General features: G+C 37.1%; 1 protein-coding gene across 1 annotated transcript in view; it reads right to left on the bottom strand.

The window, feature by feature from the left end:
* Window positions 1–15,271, bottom strand: part of GALNT17 (polypeptide N-acetylgalactosaminyltransferase 17) — a 471,180-nt gene that overhangs the window by 391,419 nt on the left and 64,490 nt on the right. The window lies entirely within an intron of this gene.

The raw sequence follows: 15,271 nt of genomic DNA, 5'->3' as shown, positions 1-15,271 counted from the left end.
TGCAACAAAAACTTTGTAATAAAATTTAGAACCAACTCTTTTGAAAAAAAAAGGCAAATTAATGTTGTGGGTATGTTCAGCATAGAGTATACGACAATGTCTGCAGGTTTGCTCAATATGGAGCCTTCAACAGGAACCTCCAGGTGACAGAGGGTCCTTCATCCAACCTTGCATAGTCCACAAATCCACAAGCATAAATCTGGGTTCAACTAATAAGGTATGTATTCCCTTTATCGCTGATTAGCAGCATGTTTTGGGCTCCTATCCTTTAGTTCTCCAAGTACAGCACTTGATGTTGGGCAAGAGCCTGGAATGTCATGCAATAAAGGAATACATGCCATATTGGTTAAACCCAGATGTTTGCTTGTGGATTTGTACTCAGCATACAGCAATCACAGAACTGTTAATTAACCCTTTAATAATCACTGCCATGGTCTGATATAAATGGCGAGAGTTGAAAACATATGCTATCAAATAGCGGGCATTTTTTAAATAAATCTAGTCCAGGGCTGTAGGACTATTTGCATATGTTCTCCAGTTTGTTTGTTTTTTTCAATATATTTGATATTTTCAATTAACAAAAATGCAAGGTAAAGATCAGAAACATGCACTGTTCAATCCTTAACATAGTAGGGTTGTTTACAAAACATAAACTAAGATATCAGTGTACACATCCAAAACAATAAGAATTAATGTGTAAGGCCTACAAACACATATCAATTAGTAGAACAGAAGCATAGAAATTTGAGTTATCACTATGTATTGTAGATTGAAGCTTCTCAACTTATATGTCGCCCATATTCCCATATTACACCTTCGTCCCTTATAAAAAGTTGGATAGAGGCTTAACTCCCTACCCTCCCATACCCAAAACTGGCTACTACAAATACCAGAAGAGCTCAACACCAGCACGGTGGCGTAGTGGTTAGCGCTCTAAATTGTGAGCCCCTCTGAGGGACAGTTAGTGACAAGACAATATACACTGTACAGCGCTGCATAATATGTTGACACTATATAAATACTTAAATAAATAAATAAAACACCAATCCTGCAATGCCATATCTCCCCCTGCCTCAACACTCCTACCATAGCCATACATCTTCTGTTAGAAAGAGTGGAAGAAGGAAATTAGTGGCTGCATCAGGCAAAGGGAGGATGAGAAGGGAGGGCATGCCTTATCCCAAGAGGAGGGCATGCGTTATCTCAAGAGCCTGGGCTGCTGCAATCATGTGACAGCCTGCTTCCTGAAGACACTAGTACCTCCTTCAGAATCTATAATGTGACATCTTTAGTGAAAAATTCAGGGGACATAGTGAATATCTGGGTGTGTTTGGGAGCCTTCAATGTGTTATGTTGAAGGGAAGGAAAGAAAAAAATGGGTTTATATGAAAGGTTTTAATACATAATATGCTATATTGCTCTAGAAGTTTCTTTATTAGTAGTCAGATATATCTCTGGGTTTTCAATAATGCAGGGAGCTTTTATATTCTATGTCCTTGTGCCTAGAACAAATGAGTAACACTATCATAGGACAAGCTCATGCTTATAACACAGGCAAATCCTTACAGATTAATCCTTCATGATTCACCTCATTCCGAGTGCATGCCAAGTAAGCTTTGCAGGTTTAAGATGACAAAATGACAGAATTTCTTATGCTTATATTCTCAATTTGTCTAAATTAGCTTTCCTCTCCTTCATAGGCTGCCTAGATCAGTCCCTTGGCAACTGTCAGGAATATAACACTTGTTATCATTTCACTGCACATGATTTAACATTAGAATAATTCAAAGAACTGGAGCTGTTAAGTCTAATGTAGTCTCTTTCAAATTCTGTGTAATTTCTATTGAATATTATCAGCTGTGTAAAACAAAAATCTTTGACCTACATACTCAAATTTAAAATGTACTCTAACTTCAAATAATAGATATAATGCTTTACTTGGTTGGATAAAGTGCAGCACCAATAAGCCTGATTTTTTTTTATCTTTAGGTCTTTTGTGAAAATAGACCTTGATATTATTCTAACAAAGGTGATTTTGCTAACAGACATAGCTCAGATATTATACTCACAGTCTAATCCCTACCATAGTCATAATCCTTACCACAGTTTAAAGCCAATTTTTGGGGGAGACCAATTAATAATATTGCATTCCTTATTCGGAAATCTGAATAATGCTATCCAAAGCAGTGCAGCATTATCACTTGTAGAAAGAGTCATGGAGCTGCGTTAAACATCGTGCTTCAGATGACTTCGGAGTCTTATGAAGCACATTGTGGAACACAGCTCTGTGGTTCTATCTGCACGTAATGGTACTGAACTGATTTGGACTCGAACAGTAACAGTAACAATTAATAATGCTTTGGGATGTGTACGGAAACCAAAATGATTAGAGGAAACTTGTGCCAACATGGCAAAAACATTTAAACTCCATACAGATGGCGTCCTTGCCAGGAGTCAAACCAGAGACTGTGGTTCTGTAAAATAAGGGTACTAGCCACTTAGCCACCATGTAAGTTATTCTGATAAATCATACTAAAAAGAACATGTAAACAATGGCTGTACATTTTCTTTTGTTTGTGTTGTTATTATTATTATTTATAAGGTCATAACTTTCCATGGCACTGTACAATAATGACGAGAATGGCTACCACAAACACATACATAGCATAATTAGCAACATACAGCAAAACTTGAGCATGTCATTTTTTTGTAGGCCAAGTACAGAAAATACAAAATAAATAAATATGTAAAGGGGAACTTGACAGCATACAAACTACAGGAGAGTAATTGAATAACTAAAAAAAGAAATAAATGATTACAAAAAACTATAGCTAAGTTCCAAGTAAAGCAGAAGTGGGTTTGTGCCAGGAGATAAACTAGGCCAGATTAGAGTGCATTTGAAGACTACAAAACCTGGAGCATGATAGAAGTGATATGCAAGAGAGTTCTAAAGGGTGTGGAAATTTGAGAGAAGTCTTGAATGCAAGAATGTGAGGAGAGGGGATAGCTAACGTGTAGGAAAGGAGAATATCACATGCAGAGCAGAAGCTTCCATTTGGATTATACATGAAAGTTAATAAGGAGCGGACAAGTTACGGTGCACTTTGTAACTGTAGGAGCATTCTGCACTGTACTGTTCTGCCTTAACTATCAGTTAAGGCAGAACATTTTCAACGAGGATGATATCATCAACTGCTAATTTTTTTTTTACAAAAAGTAATTATTTGGTTATTTGGCAGCCGTGGAGGAATTTGCAGAGAGAAGTTACCCCAAAGCAAGGAAAGGACAGGTGGACAGGAATAGAAGATCATTTCAGGAAGGATTAGAAAAGTGCTAATCTGTTTAAAAGTAGACACGATGCATATGCAGTGCTCAATCTGGAATATGATGATGGTATGAATAGATTGTTTAGCAGAATGATGTGTGAGAAGAATATGGGATATATATTTAAACAAAGGTAAAAGGAAATAGCTTATAATTTAATTTGAGACTTTAACGAGTTTTAGAGCCAAATATTAGCCTCCGGGCTATAGGTTTGGGGGAGTTGAGGCAATGGTATGCTATGTTTAAAGTAAGACCAGGGAGCTGAAACAGATTCTGGAAAGGTAACAAATTCTGAATTACTCATATTATGTTCAAAATGAGAGGAGGAAATTCATGAAGAAATAGCACATAGACAGTTAGAGACACAAGATGATATGGCCAGGAGCTGAGACAGAGAATAGGAATAATCTGCAACATGATAACGAACATCAAGTTATAAGTACTAATTGTCCCAGGCTGTGCATTTACATGGAGGACAAAAGGCCACAGGAACAGAACCTTGTAGTAAACCAAGAGTTAGTAAGTCTGGGGGAAAATGACAGCGAAAGGTCCCCCTGACAGAAAGAACAAAATCCAAGAATGTCATCTGGAGAAGCAGAAGCTGATCAACCACATTAAGAAGTGAGGACAAATCAGAAAAAAAGGCATGGAGTAATAATCAAGATACCAAAGATTACTTTGGCAAGGGCTGTTTTAGTAAAAAGAGAGGGAGCAAAAAAAAAAAAAAAATTACGTATAAGGTTTAAAAAAAGAGTTTTGAATAGACTTGTTGCTGCAAGCAAAGGGGGATAGATAGATCAGCTACCCAAGTTCCCAGTGTTAACTAATTCTGGGGGCACATAGCTTACTAATTCTGGGGGCACATAGCTTACTAATTCTGGGGTTACTTAACTTCTGGCTTCTGGTGGCACATGACTAGCTAGTACTTATATCTTGAGTACACATGGCTACCTAATATTAATATATCATGGCACAGGACTTTTTAATTCTGATATCTGGGACACATGGCTATCTAAGTCTAATATCACAGGGCTACCTAATACTAATATGGGGGGCACACACTACTTCATTTTTATATTTTTGGCTCCATGGCTAGTTAATCCTGGTATCTGAGGCAAACAAGGACTAAATTCTGATAGCTGAGGTTCCTTGGCCACTTAATTCTGATATCTGAGGGCACATGGCTACTTAATTCTGGTATCTGAGGGCACACTTCTGATATATATGGTATTAACAGGAAATTCTTCTTGATATTATTACACTACAATCACATACATTTCGAAAAAGCCATGGAAATTTCATTTACCACAGGCAGAGGTGACTAGCACAATGTGTCCAATAAACATTCTCTCGTGTTAACACAAATTAGCAATTTACATGTCTGAGTCCCCATAGATATTTACAGAGTGGGCTAATTACAGTTGAATTAAGAAGCTTATTTCCTATTTTTTCTGCTCTTAATTAGTATGTGATATCCTATTATTTGAATGACATTTGATAATTGCACCGTAGTCAGTAACTTACAAATAAACCTGATAAATAAGTCATAACAAAGTGAGGAAAAAAAGGATGATTTAAATGTTGATTATGCAACAAGGCAAAAATGCATTCAAAATAACTACTTTCTTTCTTAATGGCAATGTTCAATGCTTGTTTTAAATGATGGGAATTTTAAGTCTTATGTGTATTAATTTGTTTTAATATTATTCATGTTATGGAAAAAGAGTTGAATTTATTATAGGTCCCATCATCCTGCTAGATACAAATGCAAAGTTGGTCTCAGAAGCTCTGAGGCTCAGGATTAACAACCATTTTCATGTGGAGAAAACTTCTGCAATATGCCATTCAAGCAATAATGTTTTGAAAAAAAGTTAATACAAAGTGGAAATAAAGTTAACCTCACACATTACAAGAGGGCAGAACAGAGGCTGAATGTCATGAACTCTAGATATAGCATAAGATGTCTAATAAAATCAAAAGGTCACACATTTGAGTTTTTTTGACCCATATTCAATCCAGACGATTCAGGCAGAGCCAAAAGTAAGATAATGATAATTGTGATACTAATGTTTTAAATTGCCACTACGGTGCTATATTAATTTATTTCTTAATAAAGTATAATGGTAAATGTATAATTATTCATCCTTCACTTCCATTATTTTTAGCTATATTTAAAGGGTGTATACATATAGTACTATAGTATTATATATAAAAGATTCCTGTGTGCACATATACAGTCCCAATCAGATATGTATATCTTACTTTAAAAATACAGTGGCTGCTTCATTGCAGCAGCACCAGTGAATAAGTTATTTATGATTACTATTATATGAAAAATAGAACATTTTATCACATTTTCTATTTTAATTACAGTTTAAATTCATTAGGAGTTGGAGTTGGTGCATTGTTTCACAACTCACAACTCCGACTCCAGGTACCCAAAAATTACACCAACTCATCTCCAGCTCCACAGCCCTGTTACATATACTCAATGTAGCAACATGAGCAGTGGGTTGGCACACGGAAACAAACGTGGAGAGGATGACTCAGATTGCGATGTGCAGTCTGTTGGCATGCTCTGAGCTGAAGCAGTATATTGCAACAACAAGAAGACACGGTGAAAAGCTCGGCACTGCTAACGTTGATTTATTGCTGATGTACTTGCATTAAATTCTTGTCAAAAAGTTAATCTTGTGTAAAAACAAAGGACATTCAAGATAATACTTGTTGCGCATAAGATAAAGGGGGTGTGGGATGAGCAGTGGGTGCCGTTTGGGGCATGGCCTGACAACCGTTTCGCTATAGTAGCTTCTTCCGAGGCTTGGATGTGCAGCTACTATAGCAAAACGGTCGTCAGGCCGTGCACCAGACGGCACCCACTGCCCATCCCACACACCCTTCATCTTACGCACGATAAGTATTATCCTGAATGTCATTTGTTTTTAGATAAGATTAATTTTTTTGACAAGAATTGAATGCAAGTGTATCAGCAATAAATTAACGTTAGCAGTGCCAAGCTTTTCACCGTGTCTTCTTGTTCTTGCAATACATATGCTCAGTAATTATTACAGTGTGATGTGACAAAGTTTGAACTGGTTAATATCGGATTAGTATTGCCAGCAGATTTACATATTTCAAAAAATATCTCAAAAAATATAATATTTCCATTGTTGTAGAATCTGTGTCAATTTTTTATTTATTTGAACACTTGTGATGTTTTCTTTTCTTTTTGTAGCATCAGCTTGTATTACTAAAATGTCTCCATTACAATATTTAAACAGGTCCTGCAGACATCGGGCGAGAACTTGCAGAGTCTATGCACATTACATACCGTATACAGGGTACATACTTAGGCTAATGACTAATTATCAAAATGAGTATATAGACTGGTCTTAAAATAAAACCTACAAATGTTCTGTGGAAAGTTCTGCAAAATACAATAATGTTTTCTTCAAAAAGATGTTGTTTGAAGTGTATCACAGAGTACTTCTAGTAAAACTAATGCATACACAACTTGTGCTCCCTCTTGTTCGCAAAGAGAAAGACGATATGAGAAATGACTGTAATGCAAAGTGTTCTTTTTATCTGTCTCCCCCTCCCCCCTCATAAAAAAAAATCTGAAATATAGGGTATCCTAAAAAAACTTTTATATTGAAAGATGACAGAGTGTAAAGGAGCAGGGAGTGATCCAAAATGATAAATGCTGAGGACAGATCAAGAAGGATGGATAAAGAAGAGTTACTTATGGGCTTGGCAGTTACAAGATCATCATGTATAGACATTTACAGGCATTACTTAAAACCAGTTAAGATTTTATGATGTGAATCTCACATCCTCATTAGTCCTCATGTGTGAGACTCATTCTCCAGGATATGAGACTCATGTCTTGCACAAATAGCCTCGCACCTTATGCACATGCAGACACGCTCCTGTGCATGCACGTGCATGCCCACATTGACACCGCTTGTGCACACGTCTGTGCTTGTGCACATGCATGCACGTACTTATAAGCGAATGTTTGCTCCTGTAGCAAATAGAAACTATCATTTATTAAAAGTAAAAAAAAAAAAATGTGAGTTTAAAGAAAAAAGTTTATTTACACTAAAAAATTAAACACCCCCCCCCCCCCGGGCGAAACAAAATGTTAACTCTTACTTAACTAATTAACTCCTTATGTCACCTGTATTTGGCCTTAATATTTCTGGACACCTGTAACAGCTGCTGTGCTCATAGCGACTGGATGAGATCACTAGGGCAACAGTTCTGGGACCCAACGATTTTTACAGATGCATCACTGCACTGTTGCCTAGGAATTTTTGTGGGGCCCAAACTGTAGTGATCACATTCAATTACTACAGAGCCACAGGCTAGCAATAATGGTACATTACATGCCCAGCTAGTGATTTAATATATCATATAAGGTATACTTTTAACCATGATAAGCCAAATAAATAAATATATATTTATCACTTTGATGGCATAAGTAATAAAGAAGTTATTGCTCTATCAATAGTGAATCACTGAAATGTCAACAGTTTCAGAAATTGTAAGAAACCCAGGAATGCAATGTTATTAAAACAACAACCTACAGGCCTGGATCTAAACTTGCTACATATTTGGTATTTAATTGATTAATAGAAACATCACACTAAACACATAAGTCATATAAATATCATACATTATTGTTATGGCAGAATGTAGTTCCACGTAAAGAATACCTTATGTGAACTGCCCGCTTGTACTAAACAAATTGCTTTTAATATCTTATCTGAAGACCAACATTCTTTGAAAACATACAGATAAAAAGTACTTTTTCATACACTTTAGCAATATAATGTTATATTACAAAGTATTCCGTTACATGAGAACCTTCAACCTATTTCTTTTTTTTGTTCTGTATTTTTACCAGAGTACAATAGAGGCTAAACATTAGCTCCTTGTCACCTTCTTGAATGATGATGGCTTTGAAAATATGTGCAAATTGAGCAGAACATTAGGTACATTCATGTTTTTGTGCTGAAAGCAAACTCCAGTATCTGCATAAATATAGTAAAAAATGGATAAACTAGTAATTGTTAACCTGCAATTTATGTCAGTGAAGAAAGGAACTAATAAAACAGAATTTGGAGATATTCCCCTAATGTAAAGGAAGATCTCACATTCACCATCAGTAAAAGACCTGGGAAACCCTATTGTATTTGTAAGCCATTTATCCAAGTAAAACAGATCTATAAAATTAACCACTTCCCCATTAAAAGGGTTTTTCCCTTAAAAACCAGAGCAATATACACATTTCAAGATCCTCCTATTCAATCCCCAATAACTTTTTTGCTACTTATCACAGCAAAATGATCTATACATAGTTTTTTTCACCACAAATTAGGCTTTCTTTGAGTGGTACTTTTTGCTTACAATTATTTTATTGTTTATGCATTATAAAGATAAGAAGAAGAAAAAATGTGAAAAAATAATAATTTCTTACTTTTTAGCTATTATAGTGTTTAAATAAAACCTGCCATGATAGATAAAACCCACACATTTTATTTGCCCATTTGTCCCAGTTATTACAACATTTAAATGATGTCCCTAGTACAATGTATGGAAAAAATATTTTATTTTATTTTATTTTATTTGGAAATAATGACATTTTTTCTGTTTTGTGTTTCTTTATCGTATATAAATAATTACTCCTTATTTGCAAAAATAACAGTAATATACCCATATACTCTAATGCCATACATATTAAAAAGGCAACAATTTATGTTTTGTTTGCTTTTTTAAATGCTGTCTTTTTTATTGTATTTATTTTTTTATGGTTGTTTTATTTTGATTATAATCGGGAGGGGGAATACAAGGGTTAATAATTAATAGGGATTTTATTTATTTAGGTAATTTATATGTAGTGTGCTTGTTTTTTTTATTGCTGCAGGCATTTATTTATTCTGCAGGCATTTTGATTGGCTTTGGGAATACATATTCCCGTCCACTGATCAGTACTCTGCCATGGGGGGTTCTTACAAGCACACACCACTTGTAAACCACCTGGTTTACAAGTGACGAGCGACGCCTATAAACCAAGGATACGTGTATCTATGCCCCTGGTTTTTAAGTGAAGTCCAGAGGGGCGTAGATACACAATGCGGCAGTGTGGAAGCAGTCAATCAACAGCTTTTGTATACATCATTACACACTTTGTGCTCCCTCTTAAAACAATATATTACAGGCAGCGCCAACGAGGTATAATGCAGCTGCTGTTAGATTGAGCAAATACACCTTAATTTGCTAATGTCAATAAAATTCAACCGCGCTACAGTTCACACATACTTAATAGTATACTTTACTAAGTATAAAACAATGATAAATGAAGACTATTTGTTACGATTGTAACTTGTTATGCTTGTAAACATACACTCAACTCAGTCATACCACCACTGCAGTGATTACACACTAGGTTGCAAATTTAGTCTTAAGTGGGTTATCATGCAAACGGCCGCTCGATCTAGCAGCCTTTCCATGTCAGTTCACGGAGGGTGTCTCCGTGAACAGCCGGAGAGCCGTCGATCGCGGAAGAAATCCCCGCTGTTTACATCATACGGCGCTGCGCAGCAGCAGCGCCGTGACGTAGATCGGCGATCCCCAGCCTCTGATTGGCCGGGGATCGCCGGCATATGATAGGCCAAAGCCATTACAGACCAAGAGGGAGAGGGAGGTAAGCGGGGAGAGGGCGGAAATCGCTGCGGAGGGGGGCTTTGAGGAGCCCCCCCCCCGCTACTCACTAATGGCCTGCGGCGATCAGACCCCCCCAGCAGGACATCCCCCTAGTGGGGAAAAAAGGGGGAAATCTGATTGCCCTGGTGTAATCCTGATCGTTGCTGCGGGCTGTAGAGCCCACGCAGCACCGATCATTAGAAATGTGCCTGGTCCTTAAGTGGTTAAGGGAGACTTAGGGATGTATCATTATACTGATTGGGTGTCCAGCTTCCATAAAATAAATGCCACATAATAAATGACACAGAAGATACAACCAAGGTAATACGTATGAAAAACAGTTGTTGTGATGTATAGTTTTGAACTGATGGGATTGCTTTTCATTAATAAGAGTGGAATTTCACCTTGAAGCGGGATAAAACTTAAATTTCATCTATGGTCTAACGCACAGGTGTCAAATTCCAGTCTTCGAGGGCCATATCCAGGCCAGTGTTTTTTCTTTGCTCAGTAATTAGTTAATTACAAGACAGTCCGATAATCAGTCTTATGCTGGGAATACACCATGAGTTTTTTTGGCAGATAGATGGTTCGATAGATAATTTCTGACAGGTCCAATCTGATTTTAGTTTTTCTGAATGATTTCTCATGGAAGTGAATGGAAATCAATCAGAAAAATAATCAGAAAAACTACTGGAAAATCAATCGGAACATTGATCGGACAGTAAATCTGCTGAAAAATCTCACTGTGTATTCCCAGCATTACAATCAACAGTCTTATTTATTAGCCACAGTGAAGTGTAAATAATCCTTGGAATGACATTAAACCAGTCTTTTTATGTTTTCTATTATCTTTTTTTTGCTTGTGTTTAATTTTTTAGAGCAGAAAACTAACTTTGCATTTCATACCAATTTAAAGCAGTCTCAACTTGTCTAAATTCATTATAAACCAATGGAAAGTAGGAATTGGAGGCCTCTTTACTTACTGCTCTGATGTTAAAAAATGTCCTTCCTAAGTCACAATGGGGTCCCTTTTGTTGAGAATTAGTATGACTGGTACAGAATGAGACTTAACATGACTGCACTCCAGTTCTGAGAAGAGCAGCCAAAAACTGAGATTTTTGGGACTCAGACGCCAAAAACAGGTAAACAAGGCTACATCTAATGCAGTTTTGCGGTTTGTTTCTTTTTTTTGTGTGATTGATGTTGACAGTTTAGGTCTGCATTAAACATTGTAATATCAACTTTGCCATCTTGAAGGTGTTAAAGGTACGTGTACTGGAAGGCTTCTGCTCAGAATGAGCACATGACTCTGCATTTAGTGAAGTGGCCTCCAATTATTACCTGACAACGACAATAAGGGCTGGTTATTATTCAGATTGCAAAAAGTAATCGCTTAGCGATTATGATTTTGCATTATACATTTGAATTTCTGGCGGTTGTGTTTTGCAATTCTTGTTCAAGGGACCAAATCGCATCACGATTATTGCCGAAATGCTGCATCCAGTGTGTACAAATCGCAAATGCTGCAATGAAAATGGTCCCACAGGAATACATTGTTGCAGTGCTTTGCTGATTGCTGGTGATCAGCAAAGTGCTGAAACACTCCTGAAAAGCACCCAGTGTGTACCAGCTCATACTGCACAATGTGGTGTAAACAAACATGAAAGCACTTTGAAAGAAGTATCAGCAGTCGATCATTAAGAGGAACAACTGCCTTTGTGGCCTTTTTTTACAATTTCTCCATGTATTTTTAGACTAAAAAATAGTAAACACATTAGGTATTTAATGAAATATTCTATGATAAAGATATCTATTATTCATATATGCTGCTCTGAGATTTCAGGATATTATTGTGTTTACTCTGAATAACTACAATATTACAAAAAACAAAGCTATAAAGGCTACAAGTGGGAAGTGTGCTTTTGACCTCTTGGGGCATAAATGTTTTTTTAATCTACAGAAAAAAGAAGTTTGGTTGAAATACTTGACATTTTCTTTAGATGTCAGTCTACATTTCTTCATTTCTAAGAGCCCTTCCTGCAGGAGAATAACAAGACGTAAAAGCACAAATACAGATACTGGATTTTATCCAGCTATCTTCCCTCTCAAAAAAAGAATATATGTTACATTATTCAGGATACCTGATTTTATATGAATTACCCTGTTTTCAGCAGCAGAAACACTTAGTATATCTATATATTGTTGTGTATTGGTTTTAACCCTGCCCTCCCATGTTTATCCTAGGATATGCTGTCACATCGCCTTCTGCCCCAGAGCATTCTGGGAGACAAGGTTTTATTCCCGCTAACAAAACAAACATTCCACAGTGATGTATCTTGCCAGCAATACAGATCCTGCTGTCTGTGATAAATTCAAGAAAGTAAATTAGGGTGAGGAAAGATTTAACAATGAGCAAACATTGGCTAAATAATTTATACATAAATATTGTAAAAAAAAACCAAAACAAAACAACAAAAACTATTTTATTCATTAAGTTCTATTCAGAAAAGTTCCACCATAGATTAGAAACTGTGTACTGGGTGTACTGGGAATGGAACAATGAATATCCTGCAGGACTTTGCTTGGGAATACTGGCTATTTCAGGGACGTATATTGCATCTGTATATGAATATATGTTTTATAACACAGTATACGTTGTTGAAGCAACCAGGAACAAACATATTATTAGCATTTGATAAAATACAGTGGCCACATAATTTGTAATTCAACCAAGTCCGGTTTCCATCTTTTCTTTCTGCTGCCTAACCAATAAAAGTAACAGGTTTTCTAATCATCCTTTTTTAAGATTCCATCACAGATGTGAAAAGTAAAATTATCTGGGCATAGTAAATGGAAAGGCAACATAGTCACAAATGTGTGGCAAGAACATAAAAAAGAGAAAATACATCACATCAATTAAAGTTCAAAACATCATTTGCCACTAGAGATTGCATATATTATTCTACAAGTCTTTTTCATCCCTTTTTCATACAATGGCTGCTGCAGACCCACTGGCTAATCATATATAATAATTTTCTTGTGTCTCTGCGTCCCTGCACTTCCTGTATGTGTGTCCCGTGTTTTGCGCTACTGCGCATGTGCTGGGAGAGACAGAGACACTGAGGAGAGCTGAGGGAGGACAGGGCCAGAAGGGGCAGGCGTGTATGCGCAGGGCGGGCGCACGTGTGTGCGCTGGGCATGCGCGCGTGCGCGTAGTGGAGTTGTGACAGACCTAGCCCATTTTTTTAAACAGGCTAAGGTCACTAGTGTGTTGATAAACATAAACACTGTAGTTTGCCAGCACATTAATGAAAGTCACAGTTGCATGTGGGGCCATTTAGAGAGTTTTTGATATCCTGGCATCACACAAATTCAATTTATGGCGATTGTTTAAATTATTGATCAATTATTAATCCCCTTACAAAGGAGGAATCCCATTAGTTAGTTTCAGGAAACCCCAGTGGGAAATTCAAAGATGCTTTTTTCCAGAGTTCCTGTTAGTGCTCCCATAATATAGAATAGTAACCCCGGTGTTGAGTGTCAGGGATTAAAATGACCAGTAGGAATCCTCCTCAAGGAGGATTCTCATTGGTCCAATCAGTTGACCAATGTTAAGCTCCAGGGGAGATTTAAAGATGCTATTGATGGGGCTCACTCTACACTAGTGTGGTGGAGTACCGACAAAGAGCAGCAGTGCACCACAGGTCCTGAGTATGTTGCCACTGTACAGCAAGGACAGGGTGTGTAGCAGTGGTGTTGAATAGTCCATGAAGGTGCAGCGCTACATTTGCAGGCAGTAGCCACTGGGTGGAATTTAACACATAATATCCAAGCAATACTGGGAATATATTTATTAATTGTACTTAATTTATTTATGAGGCTAGGTTCACAGTGGAATTACAATGCAATGCAACAAAAAGGTCGTAACGCAGCTTAATGTTGCGTTACCACTGCATAAATTAGATACAGTGGAGCATACAGGCAATGAAAAGTATGTTTCTCTGTATCTGTTAACGTCTGCGTTTAGAGGTTACGCACTGCAGCAGTGGGTTACGATAACGCAACATTTACAATGTGACCTTAACATCGCACTGTGAATGTCGCATAGGCTTAACATTGCAGTGTGTTAACCTGCGTTATAACACTTTATTAACGCAGGGTGATAACGTTCCACTGTGAACCTAGCCTAAATATTATCGCAATTTTCATGTTGTGACTATTTTATGAATTGATAGCAAGTAACTACCTGATTGTGTATCTAAATTCAAACACTGCTGTAGAATTTTAAAATTGTTTTTTATTGCCGAGGATGTCCCACGAATAAATTCATTATTCATAAAATTGTTGATGTTGTCTTGATTCCTATCTCCTAGTGCAGCCTAAAATACATTTATTTTTTTATAATTTAAATTTTCTTTTGTTTAGCTTGCACAGGCATTCTAGGGGTGGTGAAGATCATTATTTTGTGTGTGTATGACATCACAGCCTAGGCTAAGCATCACTGGGAAGGCAGGGTTAGATACCAATAAAAAGTAATGTATAGATATAGGAAGTGTTTCTGATGTGGAAACCAGGGTAATTAAGGTAATACTAGGTATCATTTAATGTATTACATTCTACCATTATGTCATTATGGTTCCTCTTTAAGATGGAAATACAGGAATCTGTTGTGACATGATTATGCAAACGATCAAGATTAATCATGATCATGTTACTCTCTACTGACGCGGAGAAGGGCTTCGACCGTGTCCACTGGGACTTTCTAAGGAACACGCTACACCACATTGGTCTCCCCCAAAACATGCTAATGTTCATCATGGCGCTTTATAAATCACCTTCGGCCCGCATCCGGATTAACGGTGAACTGTCTGATGCTTTTGAAATATCGAACGGCACCAGACAGGGATGCCCACTATCCCCCTTTATTTTTGCATTGACTTTAGAACCTCTGAATGCAAAATTAGGGCCAACCTAAATATCAAGGGCATTCAATTTCCATCCGCTACCCACAAAATCGCAGCATATGCGGATGATTTGCTATTCTATTTGACTGGCCCGCATATCTCCGTCCCCAACCTCATTCAGGAGTTCTCCACTTATGGGCATATTGCTAATCTTAAAATAAACTACGATAAGTCGGAGGCGCTTGATGTAGGACTAGACCCCTCCCTGCGACATACATTGAAGGCCAATTTCCCATTTAAATGGGCAGCTAAGGCATTGACATACCTCGGAACCA

Source organism: Hyperolius riggenbachi, chromosome 2, assembly GCF_040937935.1.
Source record: "Hyperolius riggenbachi isolate aHypRig1 chromosome 2, aHypRig1.pri, whole genome shotgun sequence".
Classification (NCBI taxonomy): domain Eukaryota; kingdom Metazoa; phylum Chordata; class Amphibia; order Anura; family Hyperoliidae; genus Hyperolius; species Hyperolius riggenbachi.
The sequence above is the reverse complement of the archived record's forward strand: the minus strand, read 5'-3'. Positions and strand labels throughout refer to the sequence as shown.